Source organism: Tupaia chinensis, unplaced genomic scaffold (genome assembly GCF_000334495.1).
Source record: "Tupaia chinensis unplaced genomic scaffold, TupChi_1.0 Scaffold000392_1, whole genome shotgun sequence".
Taxonomy (NCBI): domain Eukaryota; kingdom Metazoa; phylum Chordata; class Mammalia; order Scandentia; family Tupaiidae; genus Tupaia; species Tupaia belangeri.
Genome location: NW_006159894.1, coordinates 4,066,203 through 4,074,591, shown reverse-complemented (window position 1 = coordinate 4,074,591; position 8,389 = coordinate 4,066,203). Strand labels below are relative to the sequence as shown.

Sequence of the window (8,389 nt, the reverse complement as noted above, 5' to 3'; positions counted from 1 at the left end):
CCTTCCCTGTTCCCTCCCTCCCTTCCATACTAAACATTTTTCCACATTTTATTGATTCACAGAAGATCTTAAACTGAAAATATGGACAAAGCTAGAATCGAGTGACAAGTGCACTGTACTTTTCTTCTGAAACATTTTTTTCTCTCTCCATCCCCCTTTACTAAAGAGAGGTATAAACTAACTTATTTGCAAAAAACTTATGTTAATCTCAATTTGGTCTGTTATTTGCACAAAGCCCCATAAGAATTCAATTTCTGGTGCAAGGCAACAAATACTATTGTATTGTTGAACTTATGCAAATAACCATTCTGCCGCAAAATAAGAATGCTCACGAATATTTTACAATTGCAAAGGATGAGGAAGGGGAGAAAAGTTTGTTTCAATGAAAAAAAAATCTTTTTTTAAAAAAACAAATTGCTGAACTTATCAACAACTCAAAATAATAGTCCTTAAATCTGGAAGACAAGGCTTAGAAGAAAATCAGTAATGTTTTAGAAAAGTCATAGAATTCTATTTCACCAGGTCAGTCTAATGTAATGTTTTTTGTTGAATTTGCAGTGCTACTGCCATCTGACCATTCTGTTAACATTCCACATTATTATATTTCAGAACTTGTCCCTACCATTAAGTTGGTCTTTTTCTTGGTCATCTTTTGTTTTCTTATTTGTCCATCTGTCTTTAGTTTTCCTGATATAGTACTCCCTTCAGAACATCTCAAAGCTCTGGTCTGGTATTGACAAATTCTTTCAGGTTTTGTTTATCTGAGAATGTTTTTTATCTTTTCTTCCCATATAAAAGATTATCTTGCCTGACATAATATTTTTGGTTGAAATTGTTTTACACTTAACACTTTGAATATATTTTCCCATTCTTTACTTGCTTGCATTATTTCTGACAAGAGATCCAATGTTAGCCTGATGGGATATCCTTTGAAAGTAACTTGACATTTTTCACTTGCCAATTTTAGTATCTTGTCTCTTTGTGGTTTTGGTCAATATGGCTATGATGTGCCTTGGAGAAAATTTCTTGAGTTGATTCTATGTGGAGTCCTTTATATTTCTTGGGTCTGGATATTTGAATGTTTTCTTCCAGGATTTCATGGAATAGATTATCAATGCCTTTATTAGTTTCTTCACCTTCCAGGATACTGATTATTTGGATGTTTGGGCATTTAGTGGTATCTAGTATTACTCGTATATTATTCTCATTTTTAGCGTTATTTTCTCAATCTTTTTGGTGAATTTTTCTAGGTCAGAGGTTCTATCTTCTACATCCAAGGTTTGATCTTCTGCATGATCTAATCTGCTTTTTTTTTTTTTTTTTTTTGGGAGAGGTTTTTGCTATAGGGCGCATGTGCTCACCAGACAGAGAGAGAGACAGAGAGACAGAAAGCAAGAAATCACCCCCCAGGGGGGATGGCTATGCCACAGTCCCTTCTCCTCCATTCTCCTCTAGGGATCTTGGGAACATGAACATGCGCCCGGCATGAATTTTAAGCCACTGGGTCCAGGACGCGAACCGTGGTCGACTACATGGGAGTTCAGCGACATAGCCATTACGCTAACTGCTGGTTCCTCTAATCTGCTTTTAATACTTTCAAGGGAGGCTTTGATTTCCTGCATTACAACCTAGCTTTCATTTGATTTTTTCAGATCATGGAAGAACTTCCTCATCTCCTGAAACTTTTTGTCTTTTTTCTCCTGCATTTTCTGGAGTTCATTGTCTCTCTTCTCTGCATTTCTGTTAGCTTTGTCACTATGACTATCCTACGTTCTTTATCTGACGTTTTCATGAGTTCCATTGTACTGTCTATGGATGATGAAAGGCTGTTCTTTCCCTGTGGGAGGAGAGATATTTTCTTGATTTCCCACATTTCTTGTGCCTTTGTGGCAGTTTCTGGTCATCTGATGAATTATACGTTACTTCCTACCTCCTTGAAGTTAACTCTGAGTGTTAGAGGTGTGTAGAAGGAGATGACCTGCAATATTTCCCTTATCCTCACCAAGCAACCTACACTTTTGTCAATGGAACTAGATATTACAAGGCCTCACAGTTTCAAGGGAATAGGTGCATCTGGGCTGAGCTGTGGGATTTCAACTAAGAATTTAGAGGTGTGTGAAAGGAGGTGAGCTTTGCTCACTGCAACTCTCTATTTCAGCCAGCGGCTCACTTTGCAGATTCTCTTCTCTGATTTTCAGTCACTTGGGAGTATATTCATATTTGGCTAATTTGTTAGAGGTTTCTGCTACTGTAAGCTCATATGCTTCACTTTACTGTGAAGTACTTCTATGCCTATTTTGCCTCTACTACTGTGTTCTGTAACATGGTATCCACAGAAAGCAATTTAAATTTAGATTTAAAAAGATGATTTTCTCCCTTTCTGTACCAGTTTAGTGGGGGATGAGGTTTACTATGACCCTAAAAGTATTCAGATGTTTTGCTACTGTGCACCTAGACCTGCCTAGACACTCAATATGTGGAAGATAAGAAGCAAGGTGAGAAAATCAGGTAAAAGAAAGGAAACAAAGGGAAAAAGACCAAACAAAAAAAGACAAAACAATGAAAAGGGAAATTTTTTTTAAAAAAGAAAAATGCAAAAAAATGAGAATTGCACAATGTGCTAGCTTACTGCACAGAAGGGGCAGTCTAGGCCCACCTCAGATGCACATGATTCTGAAATTAGCAAGAGAAAGGAGAGGTCAGAGACAAGAGACAGTACTTATAGAATTTTTAAAAGCATATATATAAAAGAGAAAAATTTTGAGAGAAAGGGAGAGAGATATAGGGACAGAGACACAAAGAAGACAGAGACCACCCTACCTGGCTTTTTGCAGGATATTAGGCCAGAAGGAGAGGTTTAGGGGAGAGGCTTTCCAGTTAAAGGGGCAGGGCTAGGCCCACCTCAGGTGTTCATGAGTTCTGGCTTTTTTTGGGTGTTGGGCCAGAAGGTGACTCCATAATTATTTTTAATGCTTTTATGTCTTCCAATCTTTCAGTCTCTACTGTAGAATGCGAACAGTCAGTGTATATTAAATGGAGACATATAATATCTATCTTTCATGGCCCTTTCTCAATCTTTTTGGTGAATTTTTCTTACTTTGCTTACTTCACTCAGCCATAAATCTTCCATATTAAACCACTTTCTATCAAATGCCAGGATTTTTTTTTTATATGGCTGAATATTATAGATTTGGAGAAGTTTCTGATGTGGAGATCATCACACAGAAAGATGACCAAAGAAGCCCACAGAAAGTCTTTGCATGTATCAACATCAGAGTAACAGATGCGGATCTGAAAAAAACACATGTCTGTTTTAAGTAAAACAAAATGAAAAAATGGAACACTACAAATTCAGCTAGCAAAAGAAAGCATTTTGTACAGACTAACCCAAGAGAGAGAAGCAAAATCAAAGGAAGAAAAATCAACAGCAGACACCACCATCTTGGTAGAAAAAAATGGAAAGAGGGGATTTTCATAGGAAAGCTGTGCCAGAGAAAGAAGTACAGGGCATCCAGTCTTGGTTGTGAGTGCATTTGGAAGAATCTTACCTGTTCTTCACCTTAAGAATCGACCTAAGTGTAAAAATCATAAAATATAATTCATCAAAATTCTACCACAACCTAAAGAAGATAGAAGAGGATTTCGCAAACCTTCTTTTTTTTTTTTTTTTTTTTGTAGAGGTTTTTGCTACAGGGCGTGTGTGCTCACCAGAAAGACAGAGATAGAGAGGCAGAAAGTGAGAAATCACCTCCCAGGGAGGATGGTCAAACTGCAATCCCTTTTCTTCCATTCTCCTCTCAGGATCTTGAGCACACACGCACATGCACCCAGCATGAGTTTAAGCCACCGGGTCCGGGACTCGAACTACGGTTGACTGCATGGGACTCCAGAGACATAGTCAGTACGCTAACTGCTGGTCCCTGCAAATACCACTTCTATATCTAGCCTCATTTGGGAATTGGAAGGCAGTAATGATCCAAAGAGCAAGAAATAGTGAGGACAGTTCTCTGATTTTCATGACCATCCCAAGAAGATAACAAAAATGCAAAAGATTACACATTCTGCTGAGTCGCTGAGTCCCTGGCTAGGAGTCCAAGGACAGGTTGAGTGAAGAGTCCACACTTAACATAGCAACAAGTAATACAAAAAACACCTTGTGATTCCATTCCCCTTCTGAAAACATAAATCACTCCTGTATATGGTTTTGATATTCAGAAACTTAAAAATGTACTTTTTCAGACTTCTGGCTGGGAAACTTCCAAAAAAAGAAACACTGAGCTTCCGGGTGCTCCAGGGACCACGGCTGATCCTCTCCTGAGGCAAATCAAGATCAAGACTGGCATGGTGGAGTGATAGGTCAAAGAAAAAGCCATGTATGAAAAAGAAGCAAAAGAACAAGAAGAAAAGATTGAAAAAATGAAAGCTGAAGATGGGGAAAATTATGCCATTAAAAAGCAGGCAGAGTTCCTCCAAGAGTCCCAGATGATGATCCCAGATTGCCAGCGCAGATTGGAAGCTGCATATACGGATCTTCAGCAGATATTAGAAAATGAAAACGATTTGGAAGAAGCTAAAGAATATAAAGAAGCAGGTTTAGTACTGAATTCAGTAAAATTAGAAGCCCGAAACTTTCTGTACAGGGCGTTTTCTGCATTAAATTCAGGGGTCCATTCAACAATTCATTATTTTGACCACAGCTGTGTGTTCAAGTAGTATGAGAATGTGATTCTTTTTATGCTATTCATATATATTCCTTTGCATATTTAATGTGTCAAATGAGTTCATCTAATAAAGTCGTTTATTTCATAAAAAAGAAATACTGCTCGTTGAAAAAGTCATGAGTATTTTTCTTTCTTTTCTATGCAAAAATGAATAATGATTTTTCAGATAACCCAATAGCATGTCTGATGAGGATGATAGTGATTCTGAAGATAAATTAAGAACAATAATTGGAAAAGAGGAAAATTTACAGAGAATTACATGGCTCTCAGCAAATGATTCTGAAAACAATCTGTTTGAAGTTATAAGGGCTAATTTCAAATCAAATACTTACAAATGTCAATCTGTAACAGGTCTCAGTATCAAAAATAATGCCTTGCTAGTGATGATGATGTAGAAAATGATTGTATGGTTTAGGAGATACAAATAAAATCATTGCAATGAAGAAAAATATTAGTAAGGTCAAAATGGCACAGAATTTTCATACATGGAAAAATCTATACACAAGAAAATGTCTTTAAAAAAAAAAAGAGAAAACTCGGGGACTAGCAGGTGGCATAGTGATTAAGGCGCTGGACACTCCTACATGGCCAACCATGGTTCAAGTCCCTGACTTGGTGGCTTCCTTCCTCACTTTCTCTCTCTCTCTCTCTGGTCAAATTAAATTAAAACAAATAAATAAAATAAAATAAATAATTAAGAAAATAAAGAAAACTCAGCTTTCTGATCACTGTGTTAAAGTACAGAAAGGAAGAGTAAGGTCTCTTAATTGTAAATCTCCATCTAACTACGGTATCAGTGAAGATGCTGATTCTGCATTAGAATAGCCAAGTCTGAAGGAGATGAGTACAACACCATGATGCAAAACTGTTTCTATATGAATCTCACTGTAGGTGATTTGGAACTGGGAGTGATCTGGAGGTTCCAAAAGAAGATTTTACAGCAATAACCCAGAAACCACTACCCACTGGAAGTTAGAAGGAACCTCTAAGATTCCCAGGATTCCTGATGCTTCTGCAGAGGCCAAGAGTGTATTAGTCCTTAGGAAATTATGGCTTCCTTTTTGAAAGAAAAAGATAACACCATCGATAAACAGAAATCTAAGGAAAACAATTTAAAGCCAAAATTCCTGGCATTCAAGGGAGTAGGCTTTCTTTATAGAGAAGACTCAGTGAGAAAAATCCTTAAAATTGATTCCTTGAAACGTGAGGACCCCAATAGCACTTTCATTGAAAATGGGTCCTCTTATGCTGATGGCTCATTAAGCAAACTGACTCCATGCCAACATGCAAAGAAGATGAATGTCCTAAACCACATCCAGCCTCACAAAAGACAATCTACTTTTGAGAACCAAGATCCCAGTTCAGAAAAGGGAAGTTGAGATCCTGTTTCTAGCGTGCTATTATAAGGTAAGAAATCCTTAAGTCTTAGTGCAAAGACTCACAAGATAGGCTTTGACAAAGATAGTTGTCATAGTGCCACAAACAGAGGCTTCAGAGGAAGACTGGGTAGATTCAAGCAGACTCGTATCTTTTGAGAAATCATCAGAGGACTCTTCTGGGAAAGACACAGGAAAGTCAAACTGATTTCTCACTGTCAATTAGTAATTTGCCTAATGTGAATGGTAAGAACAAGCATGCTGAATATAATCAGAAGTGTTTGGCAGCCTTGGAGGTGAGGCAGGAAGCAAAATAAGTGCAGAAGAAGCAGGTGCATAATGTGCAAAGTCGATGAGCCAATGCATATCATCTTTGGTTCTGATAGTGAAAGTGAAGCAGGGGAGATATCTACTCAGAGGCAGAGCCATCCAGGAGAGAAACGGGTAAAAGAGTTCATGGGCAAGGCATCTGGGAGATCGCTTGATAGCAGTGATAATGAAGAATTTGATCCTGACAATGGCAATAACATTCAAAATTTCAGATTGAAGGCAGAGCTGGACAGAGTTCATGGACTTAGAATCACACTTTGGCAATGCTGACAGATTCTGCATGGACTCTCGCTTTCTAGAAAGTGACAGTGAAGAGGACAGGAAGAGGTGAATGAAAAGAAAACTGCTGAGGAAGAAGAGCTGCAGAAAAGGAGAAAGCCCTGAAAGTGGTGCAGTGTTCTGTACATTAGTTTAAGCAATTCTATAAGCAAAGGATCAGTAGCTGCTAAGAAATTTAAGCACTCATTTGCTATGATCCAACCAGGTGTGACCGTGCCACTTGTGAAAGAAAAAGAGATGAAAAACCTAAAGAACGTAAAGCAAAATGAAAGAGGAGGAAACTGAGAAGCTTCCTGTGGTGTCTAAAGAAGTATATTTTAACATTGCTATGGGTTTGAAAGAAATATTCCAAACTACAAAAGAGATCAGTGGAAATGAAGAAGACACGCTCTGGAATAAGACCTGTGGTGGAGAAACCGGCTGAAGAAATCCACAACTCTGCAATCCTGAGGAGTGGAGCTGAGCAGCTCCGTGGGTTCACACTCTCCTTGTTTGATTCTAACACTGACTATGTAAAGGAAGAGAATTTTAGAGTTAAGACAGTAAAACCTGGGCAGGCTGTCTGGAAGGGAGATCCTCATTGAACTGCTTTCAATATAGCAGTTCAGAAGAAGATATTATTGAAGAAACAGAACCCCAAACCCCAAGTTCTGGAGAAGCATCATTACCTGAAAAACATACCACTAGATTTTTCTTTTTCACTAAGGATGATGAAAAACTTTGCTTTTGTGAATTATTTTGGAAAGGAGTAGGAAATAATATCAACAGTAACTTTTGGGAGGCCAGAGCATTCAACATATGGTTGTCAGAAGAAGCATAAAGATGCAAGGAGGAAAATGAAATGAAAATAATCAACGTCAGCATTAGTTTTTTTTTTTTTTGGAGAGGTTTTTGCTACAGGGCGTATGCACTAGCCAGACAGACAGAGAAAGACATAGAGACAGAAAGCGAGAAATCACCCCCCAGGGGGGATGGTCACGCCACAATCCCTTCTCCTCCATTCTCCTCTCGGGATCTTGGGCATGCACGTACACGCGCCTGGCGTGAGTTTTAAGCCACCGGGTCTGGGAAGCGAACCGCGGTCGACTACGTGGGAGTCCAGCGACATAGCCATTATGCTAACTGCTGGTTCCCAGCATTAGTTTTGATACTGAACTGGCAACAGGCTCACCTGAGGAAACTGACTCAAAATAATAGTTTTAGCTGACAAAGAAGAAATTTCAGAGTGAAAGAATATTCAAAATCTGGCTGGTAGAATGTCATTCTGGTTGCCATCCTTTTCTGTGGAATCCCTCTGTATTTCTTCCTAAGTAGTTCAAAAAATTAAACTAAGCTTTTAAAAAATGAAACAATCAAACAAAAAGAGTCTCAAGAAGAATCATCCTGAGTTAGGGTGAACCCTTAGTCTAAGGACAAGTTACAAGTGAAAAGTTTCCCTATAAAAGAAGAGACATGTTCTTAACAAAAGAGAAGATGACTATGTGAAGATAGAGGCAAAGACTGGAGTTATAAAAGAATAAGCCAAGGAAAGCTGGCAACCACCAGAAGCTAGGAAGAGGCATGGAAGAGATTCTTACCCAGAGCCTCTGGAAGAACAAACCATGCTAACACAATGAAACAATACATTTGTTATTTTTAGCCACCCAACTTGTGGTCATTGTTATGGCAGCCCTAAGAGACTAA

General features: G+C 38.4%; 2 pseudogenes; both read left to right on the top strand.

Moving 5' to 3' along the window:
- The first annotated feature begins 3,195 nt into the window (after positions 1–3,195).
- Positions 3,196–7,551, top strand: LOC102497841 (nucleolar protein 8-like; annotated as a pseudogene).
- On the top strand, positions 4,285–4,713 carry LOC102471015 (tubulin-specific chaperone A pseudogene; annotated as a pseudogene).
- Positions 7,552–8,389: the final 838 nt, after the last annotated feature.